The sequence below is a fragment of the Protopterus annectens genome, chromosome 12.part0 (assembly GCF_019279795.1).
Source record: "Protopterus annectens isolate FY-2018-M chromosome 12.part0, PAN1.0, whole genome shotgun sequence".
In the NCBI taxonomy this organism is placed as follows: Eukaryota; Metazoa; Chordata; order Ceratodontiformes; family Protopteridae; genus Protopterus; species Protopterus annectens.
In genome coordinates this window covers 201,384,963-201,399,835 of record NC_056746.1, presented here as the reverse complement: position 1 = coordinate 201,399,835, position 14,873 = coordinate 201,384,963, and the positions used below count along the sequence as shown (strand labels likewise).

At 40.5% G+C, this 14,873-nt stretch overlaps 1 protein-coding gene across 5 annotated transcripts in view; it reads right to left on the bottom strand.

Annotated features, from left to right (window-relative positions):
• The window catches only part of LOC122816448 (alpha-1,6-mannosylglycoprotein 6-beta-N-acetylglucosaminyltransferase B-like), a 950,232-nt gene that overhangs the window by 120,460 nt on the left and 814,899 nt on the right, over nt 1-14,873 (bottom strand). The gene's annotated exons all lie outside the window — the stretch shown is intronic.

The following is a 14,873-nucleotide window of genomic DNA, read 5'->3' as shown; positions in this document are numbered from 1 at the left end:
AAGACTGGAAAAACCCCTTTATCAGCCTCAACAAAAAATTGAGATCCCTCATCAAATCCTCCAAAGCTAGCTATGAAAACAGACTTGTAGCAGATAGTAAAGACAACAACAAGGCCTTCTATAGTTATGTAAGGAATCTTCATGGCAATACACAGATTTGTTCTGAGCTACTGCACAATGGTACCTCCTATACCGAGCCAACAGATATTGCCAATATACTGGCCGACAGATTCAGTGTCAACTTTACCCCTCTCTGCCCCCCGCCCCGAGGACCAATCATAATACCAGTAGATTGCCAACCACCCAGTAATACTGCTGCACAGGTTAAAACAGCACTGTCCAAGGCCAAGAATACAGCTTCTATGGGACCTGACATTGTCCCTGGCTGTGCTCTACATGAACTACAGAGTTAAATGGCACCTCATCTGTGTGCTCTGTTCAATCACAGCCTCACCTCAGGCTTTGTCCCTACCAAATGGTGCACTGCTACAGTTATCCCTCTCCACAAAGGAGGAGAGACTACAGACCCTGGGAGCTATCGCCCCATTAGCCTGAAGAGTCTGATATGCAAAGCTATGGAAAGCATCATCATGGACCTAATAAACAAGGATATAGGGAATCTCCAAACTCTGGATCCCACACAATTTAGTTTTGTGAAGTGTAGATCATGCCTGCTCAACTTGGTTGACTTCTTTGAGTCAGTCACCAGATCTGTGTTTAAAGGCATGGCGGTTCATACAGCCTACCTTGATCTGGCCAAGGCCTTTGATACCATTCCCCACTCAGGAATCATAGAAAACCTCACTAAGCTAGTTATCAACCCCTATATCACTAGGTGGGTTGCAAACTGGCTCACAGATAGAACCCACAGTGTGAAAGTAGCTGACTCCAAGTTAGACTGACGACCAGTCACGAGTGGAGTCCCACAGGGTTCGGTCCTGGGTCCTCTCCTGTTTGGTATCTACTTCTCTGAAGTCCAGACCAACACGAAGGGTCTCTGGCTGACAAAGTTTGCAGGTGATTGCAAGTTGGGAGCTATTATTAACTCTCTAAGCGATGTTCACATCCTACAGAAAGGCCTCACTGACACCAACAACTGGTGTCAGAACCATGGCCTTAAGCTCAATGCCAAAAAATTGTGTCATTATTCCCTTTGGGAAAAACCCGTTTTTTGTGAATTACCCCATCGATGGTAGTCCACTGAATACAGAATGAGTTATAAGAGATCTGGGAACACAGGTTGACAGCAATCTCTCTCTGACCACAGTGGCAATGTAGTGGTCAAAAAAGTCCTTCTATGTGGCACATCTCATTACTAAGGGTTTTGCATCCAGGAAGAAAGAGGTCATTGCCTCCATCTACTCTTCCCTCATTAGGCCAGTCATCGAGTACAATGCCCCATTTGGCATGCACCTCGCTAGACACCTGCAACAACTGGAGAGGCCAAAAAAGTACCTCACAAAGAGGATCCTAGGGTTTAAACACTTGTCCTATATGGACAGACTCAAAATCTTCAACTATTCTCTGTCTCATATCCCCTACTTAGAGGTGATCTCTGCTTGACTTACAAAGCCATGTTTGACCCAGCTCTGTTAGAAATGCTACATCTACAGAAATCCCAATCCTTCCACACCACTCACTCCAGAGACCTCATTACCACAATCAACAGAACATGCTGGAGGGACCGGTTCATAACACAGAGACTGCCCATGCTATGGAATAGGCTCCCCAAACATGTCAAGCAGAGCACCTGTCTGGCCCACTTCAAGAGAAATCTTGATGAGTGGATGGGAAATAGAAAATTCACTCCAGTGGCTCTGCTCGACAGAGGCACTGGGAACTAAGGTTGGGTGGCACGATGCCAGGGTAATCCTTTGGGCTAGGCTTCTAAAGGCTCCAGGGCCATTAGTCTTGTACACACCTATGAACGCAAGAATAATCACTACTTAAACTGACTAAATGACAACAGGGTCAGTAATTTGTATTCACCAACAGCCCCTGTAACCAACAATTAAAGTCAAATGTGTTAACTGTATACACGTCAAATATGAAAGTGTAATACAATAAAAAATAATTAGCCACAATAATTTATTTTAACCCACCTACACACACACTCCCCTGGACTGTCTTATTACACACACACACACACACACACACACACACACACACACACACACACACACACACACACACACACACACACATGACCATCAGTTACAGCCATTTGTATTATTATGACTATAAAACTCAGAAGTGTGCAATCAAATGAATGAATAAATGTACAAATAACTTCCACACAGGAATGTATCTTCTTGCATTACTGCTGTCAGAATATATTGTTAAAGTAACTGCAATGCACCCCACATCTCAACCTCTTAGTCCAAGGATCAAGGAAAAAGCTATAAAATAATTGGAGGACAAAGGACTAAAATCAGGAACAGATATTACTGCTACAGACATAGAGTTTCTAGAATAATAGACTTGGCATTACTATGCTGTTTTTGAAGGGTAATAAATCTTTAATTCAAATGTCTGTCATTATTTAGTGACTACAGTCCTCACTAATTTGTCAGAGAAACCATAAATAGGTTTCCATAGGCCCGTTTTTTGGCCTTTCTGTCTCCATATTTTGGGACTCACTCTAGCGGGTCCTGACATTTCAAATGGTTATCCCACAAATATTACAAGAAATATTCCAAAGTATGAGGCAAAACTAGACCCCAGACACATTCCATGAAAGCAAAGAAACTTGAGACTTAGTCTCACATCAGTTGCATCCACTTGTACGACTATTACTGACCACCCCCGAAGTTTGAAATCAAATGACCAAATGAATAAATAATTAACTGCCACACATGAATGTGTTGTCTCATCTTACTGTTGTCAAAATACAAACTGCAGCCCACTGTCTGTAACCACCACCTGCAACACCTTCCATATATGTCTCAACTTCTTAGTTCAAGAATCAAGCAGAAAATGAAACAATAAATGGGTAACAAAATACCAACATCAGGGACATATACTGCCCATATCAACCCAGAATAATAGGATTTGCATTAGCCAGTTTTCCTGTCTAAAGCTAAGTGTGTAACATTATTAATTTGTTGTGACTGTATTCCTCAGTAATTTACAGAAGGACAAAAACTTTGCAAGGAAGGAATACACCAAAATCTTCTTCTCTTTCGGCTGTTCCCATTAGGGGTCTCCACAGCGGATCATCTGTTTCCATTTCTTCCTGTCCTCTGCATCTTGCTCTGTCACACCAACCACCTGCATGTCCTGTCTCACCACATCCATAAACCTTATCTTAGGCCTTCCTCTTTTCCTCTTACCTGGCAGCTCCATCCTTAGCATCCTTTTCCCAATATACCCAGCATCCCTCCTCAGCACATGTCCAAACCAACGCAATCTCGCCTCTCTGGCTTTGTCTCCAAACCGTCCAACCTGAGCTGACCCTCTAATATGCTGATGCCTAATCCTGTCTATCCTTGTCAGACCCAGTGCAAATCTTTAACTCTGCCACTTCCAGCTCTGACTCCTGCCTTTTTCTCAATGCCACCGTCTCCAACCCATACAACATAGCTGGTCTCACTACCCTCTTGTAGACATTCCCTTTCACTCTTACTGGTACCCGTTTGTCACAAATCACTCCTGACACTCTTCTCCACCCACTCCACCCTGCCTGTACTCTCTTCTTCACCTCTCTTCCACACTCTCCATTACTCTGAACTATTGATCCCAAGTACTTAAACTCATCCACCTTCACCAACTTTATTCCTTGCATCCTCACCATTCCTCTATCCTCCCTCTCATTCACACACGCATATTCTGTCTTAGTCCTACTGACCTTCATTCCTCTCCTCTCTAGAGCATATTTCCACCTCTTCAGGATCTCCTCAAACTGGTGCCTACTCTCACTACAGATCACAATGTCATCTGCAAACATCATAGTCCATAGGGCCTCCTGTCTGATCTCGTCTGTTAACCTGCCCATCACCATTGCAAATAAGAAAGGGCTCAGAGCTGATCCTTGATGTAATCCCACTTCCACCTTAAACGCATCTGTCACTCCCACTGCAGACTTCAGCACTGTCACACTACCCTCGTACATATCCTGTACCACTCTTACATACTTCTCTGACACTCCTGACTTCCACATACAATACCACAACTCGTCTCTAGGCACTCAATCATATGCTTTCTCCAAGTCCACAAAGACAAAATGCAACTCCTTCTGACCTTCTCTATATTTGTCCATCAACACTCTCAGAGCAAACATTGCATCTGTAGTGATCTTTCCCAGCATGAAACCATACTGCTGATCACTAATCATCACCTCCCTTCTTAACCTAGCTTCTACTACTCTTTCCCATAACGTCAAGCTGTGACTAATCAGTTTTATCTCTCTGTAGTTACTACAGCTCTGCACATCACCCTTATTCTTAAAAATAGGTACCAAAACACTTTTTCTCCACTCCTCAGGCAGTCTCTGACTTTCCAAGATTTTATTAAACAATCTGGTTAAAAACTCCACTGCCATTTCTCCTAAGTACCTCCATGCTTCCACTGGTATGTCATCTGGACCAACTGCCTTTCCATTCTTCATCCTCTTCATAGCTGTCCGTATTTCCTCCTTGCTAATCTGTTTCACTTCCTCATTCACTATCCCCACATCATTCAACCTTCTCTCTCTCTCATTCTCTTCATTCATCAGCCCCTCAAAGTACTCTGTACATCTGCTCAACGCACTCTCCTCGCTTGTGGCTACATTTCCCTCACTATCCTTTATCACCCTTACCTGCTGCACATTGTTTCCAGCTCGGTCCCTCTGTCTAGCTAATTGGTACAGGTCCTTTTCTCCCTCTTTAGTGTCCAATCTTTCATACAACTCTCCATATGCCTTATCCTTCACCTTTGCCACCTCTATCTTTGCCATGCTCATCATCTTTTTATACTCCTGTCTACTTTCTTCATCTCTCTAACAATCCCAATTCTTCACCAGCTTCTTCCTCTGTATACTCTCCTGTACTTTCTCATTCCACCACCAGGTCTCCTTGTCCTCCTTCCTCTGTCCAGATGTCACACCAAGCACATTTCTAGATGTCTCCCTTACCATCTGTGTTGTAGTTACCCAGCTATTTGGTAACTCTTTACTGCCCCCAGTGCCTATTTTAACTCTTCCCTGAAATCCACTTCACAATCACCATTTTTCAGGTTCCACCATTTGATCCTTGGCACTGCTCTCACACTTGTCCTCCTCTTCTTGATCACCAACGTCATCCTACAGACCACCATTCTATGCTGCCTAACTATACTTTCCCCTGTCACCACTTTACAGTCTCCAATCTCCTTCAGACTGGCCCTCCTGTATAGGATATAATCTACCTGTGTGCATCTTTCCCCACAGTTGTACGTCACCCTAATCTCCTCCCTCTTCTTAAAATACATATTCACCACAGCCATGTCCGTACTTTTTGCAAAATCCAATACCATCTGATCTTCTCCATTCCTCTCCTTAACACCATACCTGTCCATCACTTCCTCATCCCCTCTGTTCCCTTCCCCAACATGCCCATTGAAATCCGCTCCAATCACCAGTCTCTCACCCTTGGGTACACTTACCACCACTTCATTCAACTCACTCCAAAAATGTTTCTTTCTCATCCATCGCACACCCGATTTGCGGAGCGTATGCACTAACAACATTCATCATTACACCATCAATTTCCAGCTTCATAAACATCACTCTATCCAACACTCTTTTCACCTCCAAAACACTCTTGGCATACTGTTCCTTCAGGATAACCCCTACCCCGTTTCTCCTCTCATTCACACCATGATAGAACAATTTGAACCCTCCTCCTAAACACCTGGCCTTACTCCCCTTCCATCTGGTCTCCTGCACACACAATATATCAACCTTCCTTCTCTCCATCATATCAGCTAGCTCTCTCCCTATACCAGTCATACTGCCAACATTCAAAGTTCCTACCCTCACTACTACACTCCTAACCTTCCTCCTCTCTTTCTGATTTCGGGCATGCCTTCCCCCTCTTCTTCTCCTTCAGCCAATAGTAGCCCAATTTCCTCCAGCACCCTGCTGGCTAGCAGTACTGGTGGTGGTCGTTGTGAACCCGGGCCTCGACCGATCTGGTATGGAAATCTGTATTGTTGTCCACATATGTTATTTGGCAGAGGATTTACACCGGATGCCCTTCCTGACGTAACCCTCCCCATTTATCCGGGCTTGGGAGCAGCACAAAGAAATGCACTGGCTTGTGCATACCCAGTAGCTGGGTTGAAGGAATACACCAAAATATGAGGCTAAATCACAGGCATTCTCTGAAATCTGGGACAGTTCAGAGCAAGGATGCCCCCTCAACACAAAAACACACACACACATGTACACACACACACACACACACACACACACACACACACACACACACACACACACACACACACACGCATGCACACACACACACACACACACACACACACACACACACACACACACACACACACACACACACAATAAACTACTTACTTACCTGGATAAGCTGTCGTGCAGGGTTACTTAAAAAAAGTCTCCCATGTTCATATTTCTGTAAATATATTTTTTCACAATAAATCTATTATGTCCATGTTTTACTTTCAGTAACAGGCATCTCCCATGTTCATATTTCTGTAAATGTATTTTTTCACACTAAATCTATTACGTCCATGTTTTACTTTCAGTAACAGGCTGCCTCAGTTTCAGCCACTCACCTGAAGCAACCTGAGATAATACAAACGTCTCCTTGCTGCTTCCTACATCAGCCCAATCAGCTGTTTTTTTTTTTTTTTTGCCTTCTTCAGAGTGTGGCATAGACATATTACTGGGCTGTTTTGAAACCAGCCTGGCAAAGGGAGGAAAATGTTTATTTTTTCTTCTTTTTTTTTTTACGGACATTGGAAGATGTTGAAATTCTGAGTATGCATGGAGTTCAACTTCCAATCTCAATAACAGTAACAGAAACACTAAAGCTATCATAGCTATCATTTTTTTAATAAAAGAAAAAAATTGTAAAAAATAAATAAATAAATAAATAAATAAATAAATACATTGTTTTCCTTTCTTTATGGGGTGTGCACCCCAGCAACCTGTACCATGTATCCAATCATTGGTCCATCACCATCAGTGCCCATCAAAGCAAATCATTAGAGAGCTACAAAAGCAAAGTTCTAGCAGGTGAAACTGAGCCAAGTACAAATGCAGAAAACATTTAAACAGAAACGGGCTCATGAAACCACATACAATACCTTTATGGTAAATCAACAAGCACCATAGGCTTTTGCAAAGCCCTTTCTCAAGTTGTAAAACATCAGATAAACAGTTTTCAGCTTAAATACTCTACAACAGTAATTATTCAATTATTCAATAAAACATTCAATTAAGACAAGTTATGAATTAATTATCTAAAATGTTTCATCCTCAGTACGGGTTTTATATTATAACATTCAGTCCAGGGTTCTGTCTGCCCTTAATTCATTTATCCAATCATATTCCACATACTCTTTTCAGCCTGTGTCATTTTTTTTATAATAAAGGTATTCTACGCGGTTCCTTGAGACGGTTTCTGCTGAAATCAAATCATTAGAGAGCCTAGTCACCAACCATTTCACATAATAATCTACAACATGCTCAATACAGAATTAGATGTAGACACAACACCTGCATAGCAATATTATCCCTGTATAATAGTTTTAAGTTACCACAAAAAGTGGGCTGTTAATGTGCTTTATTTGTAGGAGGGTGGCCTAATGGTTAAGGTGTTTGCCTTACAAACACAAGGTACAGGGTTTGAGTCTCACAAGGGATAATTGGCTAGGCTTAAAATGACTCGCAAGGGCAGTTAGCTTAGTACTAACCTATGAGCCTATGACCTCAGTAGGACATTTGACTCCATTTCTCACCACAACTCCTACTAAACATGCTCAAAGCTCAGTTAATAGGATCCTTCAGCATAAACTGTCTTGTTGACTCCAGTTAAATTGGTCTGCAAGGGCACCCATAAGCACACAATCCACCTCCTGCTAACTGCTGAGAATGGTTTCTTGGGTTTCCATTCATGGATCCCTAATGTACAAAAATAACTGTGAACCAAGGCCTCACAGTCACAGACTAGGAAAACATGATATTCTGTATGGATTACTCTGTCATTTCCTTTTCAAAACCAGGCCTGCTGCCATCAAAGCTAAACCCGAGCATGATCTCTGAATCCTGTCCTTCTCTTAGACTAAACCCATTAATAAGTAATACAAACAAGAGTATTATGCCTTTTTAGTGCTACAGCTAGGATAATACAGATTAAACATACCTGGGTTAACATGTCTTTGTCTGGTGTCCAGCTAGAAACTGTACAAAACTTTAAATTTATTAATATGTTCCTAGTCACAGCTCTAGCCTTTAACACACATATTGAGCATGTCCAAAACAGATTTTCAGCAATATAAAAAGGTTACTACACAGAAACCAATGTTCTTACTAGAAGAAGGCAGACAGATACTTAGAAGAGAGACCACCTGGCCTCATCTGTTCAACCTTCATGGCCCAGGTTTGTATACCATACAGATGTACTGGTCACACCATTGTTTTATGTCCCTTATGTTTCCGTTTCTTTTGGAGTTCTTCTGTCACCCACTACCCTGACACTCCATGCTACCTGGCTGCAGCCCCTGTGATTCTGGCCCTGGCCTCCTCATTCAGACTTCCTTTCCCCTCCACTCCAGTCGCTTGGAGTTGTTAACCTGTTTCACTATTTTTCCTGTTTCACTACTTTTCTTTCTATCTCATCTTCTTCTGATTTACCTTATTTGTTGACATGACAAATGTCTTTTCTGTACTCGGTTTAATCCAATGTGTCTTTATTCCATTCTCCCATCATTTACTAAAGTTCCTTTTCCGAGTCTATTGACAATGTCAAATTGTCTGCATACAGCAGCTTTGTTGATCTGTTCCCTCCGTCTTTGCTAATATAGATCATTAGTTAATATGAACAGCAGTGGGCCCAGAGATGAACCCTGATGATGAACCCTGATGAACACCCACTCCCACCTGTTAATCCTCTGTGAGACAGAATACTCTTCATAGTTATGTCATTAGGTTCTTGTACATAATTTGCACTAAATTCTACCAATGTCTCCAAAACTTCTAACCATCTCAGGACAACCTAAATCAGTTTTGTTTGGATTTTATCATATGCTTTTTCCAAGTCTAGGAATGACCGGTTGAATTCCTTCTTCATCCCTAGGTTCTTTTCCACTATCTATCGATCTGTAAAAATTAGGTTAGTTGGGAATACATTCATTTGATCGAGCTAACATTGGTTGATCGGGTATAACACCGAGTGTTATCATCGAATTTTTTATTGCCAAACGGTCGGAATGTCGTATAAAACACCAAATGTGACATTTCCGATCACTCTACCACCTAAACAAGCACTACCATGGGTCAAAAGGGGGGATATTTTGCAATTCGCAACAATTGCGATCGCTTTTTTGAGGTTTTGCCGCAGTGCTTTCGACCATATTCCGATCGTCCATCCACCAGCCGATCAAATCCATGTATACTGGTTAGTTGTGCTGCATCCTGATCTGAATCAGAGCTGTTCAACTCCCATCTTCCTTTCCAATGTTCAGCATATTTGCTTATCAGTTACCAGAACCAGTCTCCAGAACTTTCATGCAGTGTGACAGGAATTTGATACCTCTAGACTGCCCACATGTGTGAATGTTTCCACTGTTTTTGTGCACTGGCACTAGTATGTGTATTGTCCAGTCATCAAAAAAGCAAAAGAAATGTACTGGAACTTGCATACCTCTCAAGTGTACAGATTTTCGAAAAATGTCCATATTTTTTGCCTCAGTTTTTTGGTCCGGTTTTAATAAAATTGTGGTTTTCTGGCAAATCATTAAAGATTCAAGTCAGAAAATAATGGCAGACATTTGAGTTTCCGACTTCATACCCTTCAGAAAAGTAATTCTAATGTAAAACCTGTTATTCTATCAACTTTCTAAGTTTGTAACAATAATATTTAAAAATTGCCCTATTTTTGGGCCTTTGTGCCCGCAATATTCATGACTTTGCCCAGATTTTTAGCTGTAAGAGGTTACCCTGACCTCCCTAGCCTAACCTATGGCAGAGCAATCAGTAGCTGAAATTGATCCTGGGAATCTAAAATCCAAATCACCTGTTCCATTTAGCTCTGTGAGGTGACTGCCAGCGTAGTGAACAAATTCAGTGCTCGTTGTTTTATACGGTAGTGCTGTGTTAACACCATACTCATCAAATGGCCCCATGTTTGGCTCAAAATTTTGATAATTCACACCTAAAATTGGATTTTTTTTTGAGAAAAGGCAATGTATTATGGTTAGTAAAAACTGATAACCACCAGTCAATGTTTATACTCATTGCAACTACAGACTTCTTTTACTTTAGAAAATACATAATTCACATCAAATTTTCTATCAATTTTCTAAGTCAATAGTAAAAGGATACCTCTCAACTGTCCACATTTTTGACTCATATTTTTGGCCTGATCCTCATAAAATGTGTGGGTTTTTAGCATATCACTGAAGACTAAATTCACTAAGTAATGACAGACATTTGAGTATCAGATTTCATAGCCTTCAGAAAATGCATTCTAACACAATAACCTGTTAGTCTATTAAATTTCTAATTTTATAAAAGCAATATTTAAAATTTATCACTATTCATGGGCCTTTGTCCCCATTATTACAGGCTTTGTCCAGATTTCTTCGGCTAAGAGGTTGAGATGTATGAGTACATGTATTTAAAAAGTGTCCCTAATTTGAGACATTCCTCCCTAATTATCATTTTGTGTTGGCCTTAATTCAAGAGGGAAAAGATTGTAAAGAATGAGTAGCACTGCTATCCATAGCATGCCGTATATATGCTATGTGTAGCACTTATATCCATAGCATGCCGTATATATGTTATGAGTAGCACTGTTATCCATAGCATGCTGTATATATGCTATGTGTAGCACTGATATCCATAGCATGCCGTATATATGCAATGAGTAGCACTGCTATCCATGGCATACCGTATATATGCTATGTGTAGCACTGTTATCCATAGCATGCTGTATATATGCTATGTGTAGCACTGATATCTATAGCATGCCATATATATGCTATGAGTAGCACTGCTATCCATAGCAAGACGTATATATGCTATGAGTAGCACTGTTATCCATAGCATTGCATATATATGCTATGAGTAGCACTGCTATCCATAGCATGCCGTATATATGTTATGAGTAGCACTGCTATCCATAGCATGCCGTATATATGCTATGTGTAGAACTGTTATCCATAGCATGCTGTATATATGCTATGTGTAGCACTGTTATCCATAGCATGCTGTATGTATGCTATGTGTAGCACTGATATCCATAGCATGCCGTATATATGCTATGCATAGCACTGCTATCTATAGCATGCCGTATATATGCTAAGTGTAACACTGTTATTAATAGCATGCCATACATATGCTATAAGTAGCACTGTTATCCATAGCATGCCGTATATATGCTATGTGTAGCACTGCTATCCATAGCATGCCGTATATATGCTGTGTGTAGCACTGTTATTAATAGCATGCCGCACATATGCTATCAGTAGCACTGTTACCGATAGCATGCTGTATATATGCTATGTGTAGCACTGTTATCCATAGCATGCCGTATATATGCTGTGTGTAGCACTGCTATCCATAGCATGCCGTGTATATATATATATATATATATATATATATATATATATATATATATGCTATGAGTAGCACTGTTATTAATAGCATGACGTATATATATATATATATATATATATATATATATATATATATATATATATATATATATACTGTGAGTAGCACTGTTATTAATAGCATGCCGTACATATGCTATGAGTGGCACTGTTATCGATAGCATGCTGTATATATGCTATGTGTAGCACTGTTATCCATAGCATGCCATATATATGCTATGAGTAGCACTGCTATCCATAGCATGCCATATATATGCTATGTGAAGCACTGTTATCCATAGCATGCTGTATATATGCTATGTGTAGCCCTGCTATCCATAGCATGCGTATATATATATGTATATATATATATATATATATATATGCTATGAGTAGCACTGCTATCCGTGGCATGCTGTATATACGCTATGTGAAGCACTGTTATCCATAGCATGCTCTATATATGCTATGAGTAGCACTGCTATCCATAGCATGCTGTATATATGCTATGTGTAGCACTGTTATCCATAGCATGTCGTATATATGCTACGAGTAGCACTGTTATCCATAGCATGTTGTATATATGTTATGAGTAGCACTGCTATCTATAGCATGCCGTATATATGCTATGAGTAGCACTGTTATCCATAGCATGCCATATATATGCTATGAGTAGCACTGTTATCCATAGCATGCTGTATATATGCTATGAGTAGTACTGCTATCCCTAGCATGTCGTATATATGCTATGTGTAGCACTGTTATCGATAGCATGCCGTATATATGCTATACATAGCAGTGTTATCCATAGCATGCCGTATATATGCTATGTGTAGCACTGTTATTGATAGCATTCCGTATATATGCTATGAGTGGCACTGTTATCCATAGCATGCCGTATATATGCTATGCGTGGCACTGCTATCCATAGCATGCAATAAATATGCTATGCGTAGCACTGTTATCCATAGCATGGTGTATATATTCTGTGAGTGGCACTGCTATCCATAGCATGCCATATATATGCTATGAGTAGCACTGTTATCCATAGCATGCTGTATATATGCAATGAGTAGTACTGCTATCCACAGCATGTCGTATATATGCTATGTGTAGCACTGTTATTGATAGCATGCCGTATATATGCTGAAAGTAGCACTGTTATCTATAGCATGCCGTATATATGCTATGAGTAGCACTGTTATCCGTAGCATGATGTATATATGCTATGCGTAGTACTGCTATCCATAGCATGCAGTATATATCCTATACATAGCACTGTTATCCATAGCATGTCGTATTTATGCTATGAGTGACACTGTTATCCATAGCAAGCCGTATATATGCTATGCATAGCACTGCTATCCATAGCATGCAGTATATATGCTACGTGTAGCACTGTTATCCATAGCATGGTGTATATATGCTATGTGTACCACTGTTATCCATAGCATGTTGTATATATGCTATGCATAGCACTGTTATCCCTAGCATGCTGCATATATGCTATGCTTAGCACTGTTATCCATAGCATGCTGTATATATTCTATGAGTAGAACTGCTATCCATAGCATGGTGTATATATGATATGAGTAGCACTGCTATCCATAGCAGGCAGTATATATGCTATGAGTAGCATTGCTATCCATAGCATGGCGTATATATGCTATGAATAGCACTGCTATCCATAGCATGCCATATATATGCTATGCGTAGCAATGCTATCCATAGCATGACGTATATATGCTATGAGCAGCACTGTTATCCATAGCATGTCGTATATATGCTATGAGTAGCACTGCTATCCAAAGCATGCCGTATATATGCTATGCGTAGCACTATCCATAGCATGCAGTATGTATGCTATACGTAGCACAGTTGTCAATAGCATACTGTATATATACTATGAGTAGCACTGCTATCCATACCAAGCCGTATATATGCTATGAGTAGCACTGCTATCCATAGCATGCTGTATATATGCTATGAGTGGAACTGCTATCCATAGCATGCCGTATATATGCTATGAGTAGCACTGTCATCCATAGCATAGCGTATATATGCTATGCATAGCAGTTTTATACATAGCATGCCATATATATGTTATGAGTAGCACTGTTATCCATAGCATGCCATATATATGCTCTGCATAGCACTGCTATCCATAGCATGCCGTATATATGCTATGCGTAGCATTGTTATCCATAGCATGCCGTATATATGTTATGAGTAGCACTGTTATCCATAGCATGGTGTATATATGCCATGCGTAGCACTGTTACCCATAGCATGCCGTATATATGCTATGCGTAGCACTGTTATCCATAGCATACCGTATATATGCTATGCGTAGCACTGGTATACTTAGCATGCCGTATATATGCTATGCATAGCACTGTTACCCATAGCATGCCGTATATATGCTATACGTAGCACTGTTATCCATAGCATGCCGTATATATGCAATGTGTAGCACTGTTATCCATAGCATGCCGTATATATGCTATGAGTAGCATTGGTATCCATAGCACGCCATATATATGCTATGCATAGCACGGTTACCCATACCATGCCATATATATGCTATGCGTAGCACTGTTATCCATAGCATGCCGTATATATGCAATGTGTAGTACTGTTATCCATAGCATGCCGTATATATGCTATGCGTAGTACTGTTATCCATAGCATACCGTATATATGCTATCCATAGCACTGGTATACTTAGCATGCCATATATATGCTATGCATAGCACTGTTACCCATAGCATGCCATATATATGCTATGCGTAGCACTGTTATCCATAGCATGCTGTATATATGCAATGTGTAGCACTGCTATCCATAGCATGTTGTATATATGCTATGAGTAGCACTGTTATTCATAGCATGGCGTATATATGCTATGCGTAGCACTGTTATCCATAGCATACCGTATATATGCTATGCGTAACACTGCTATACTTAGCATGCCGTACATATGCCATGTGTAGCACTGTTACCCATAGCATGCCGTATATATGCTATGTGTAGCACTGTTATCCATAGCATGCCGTATATAT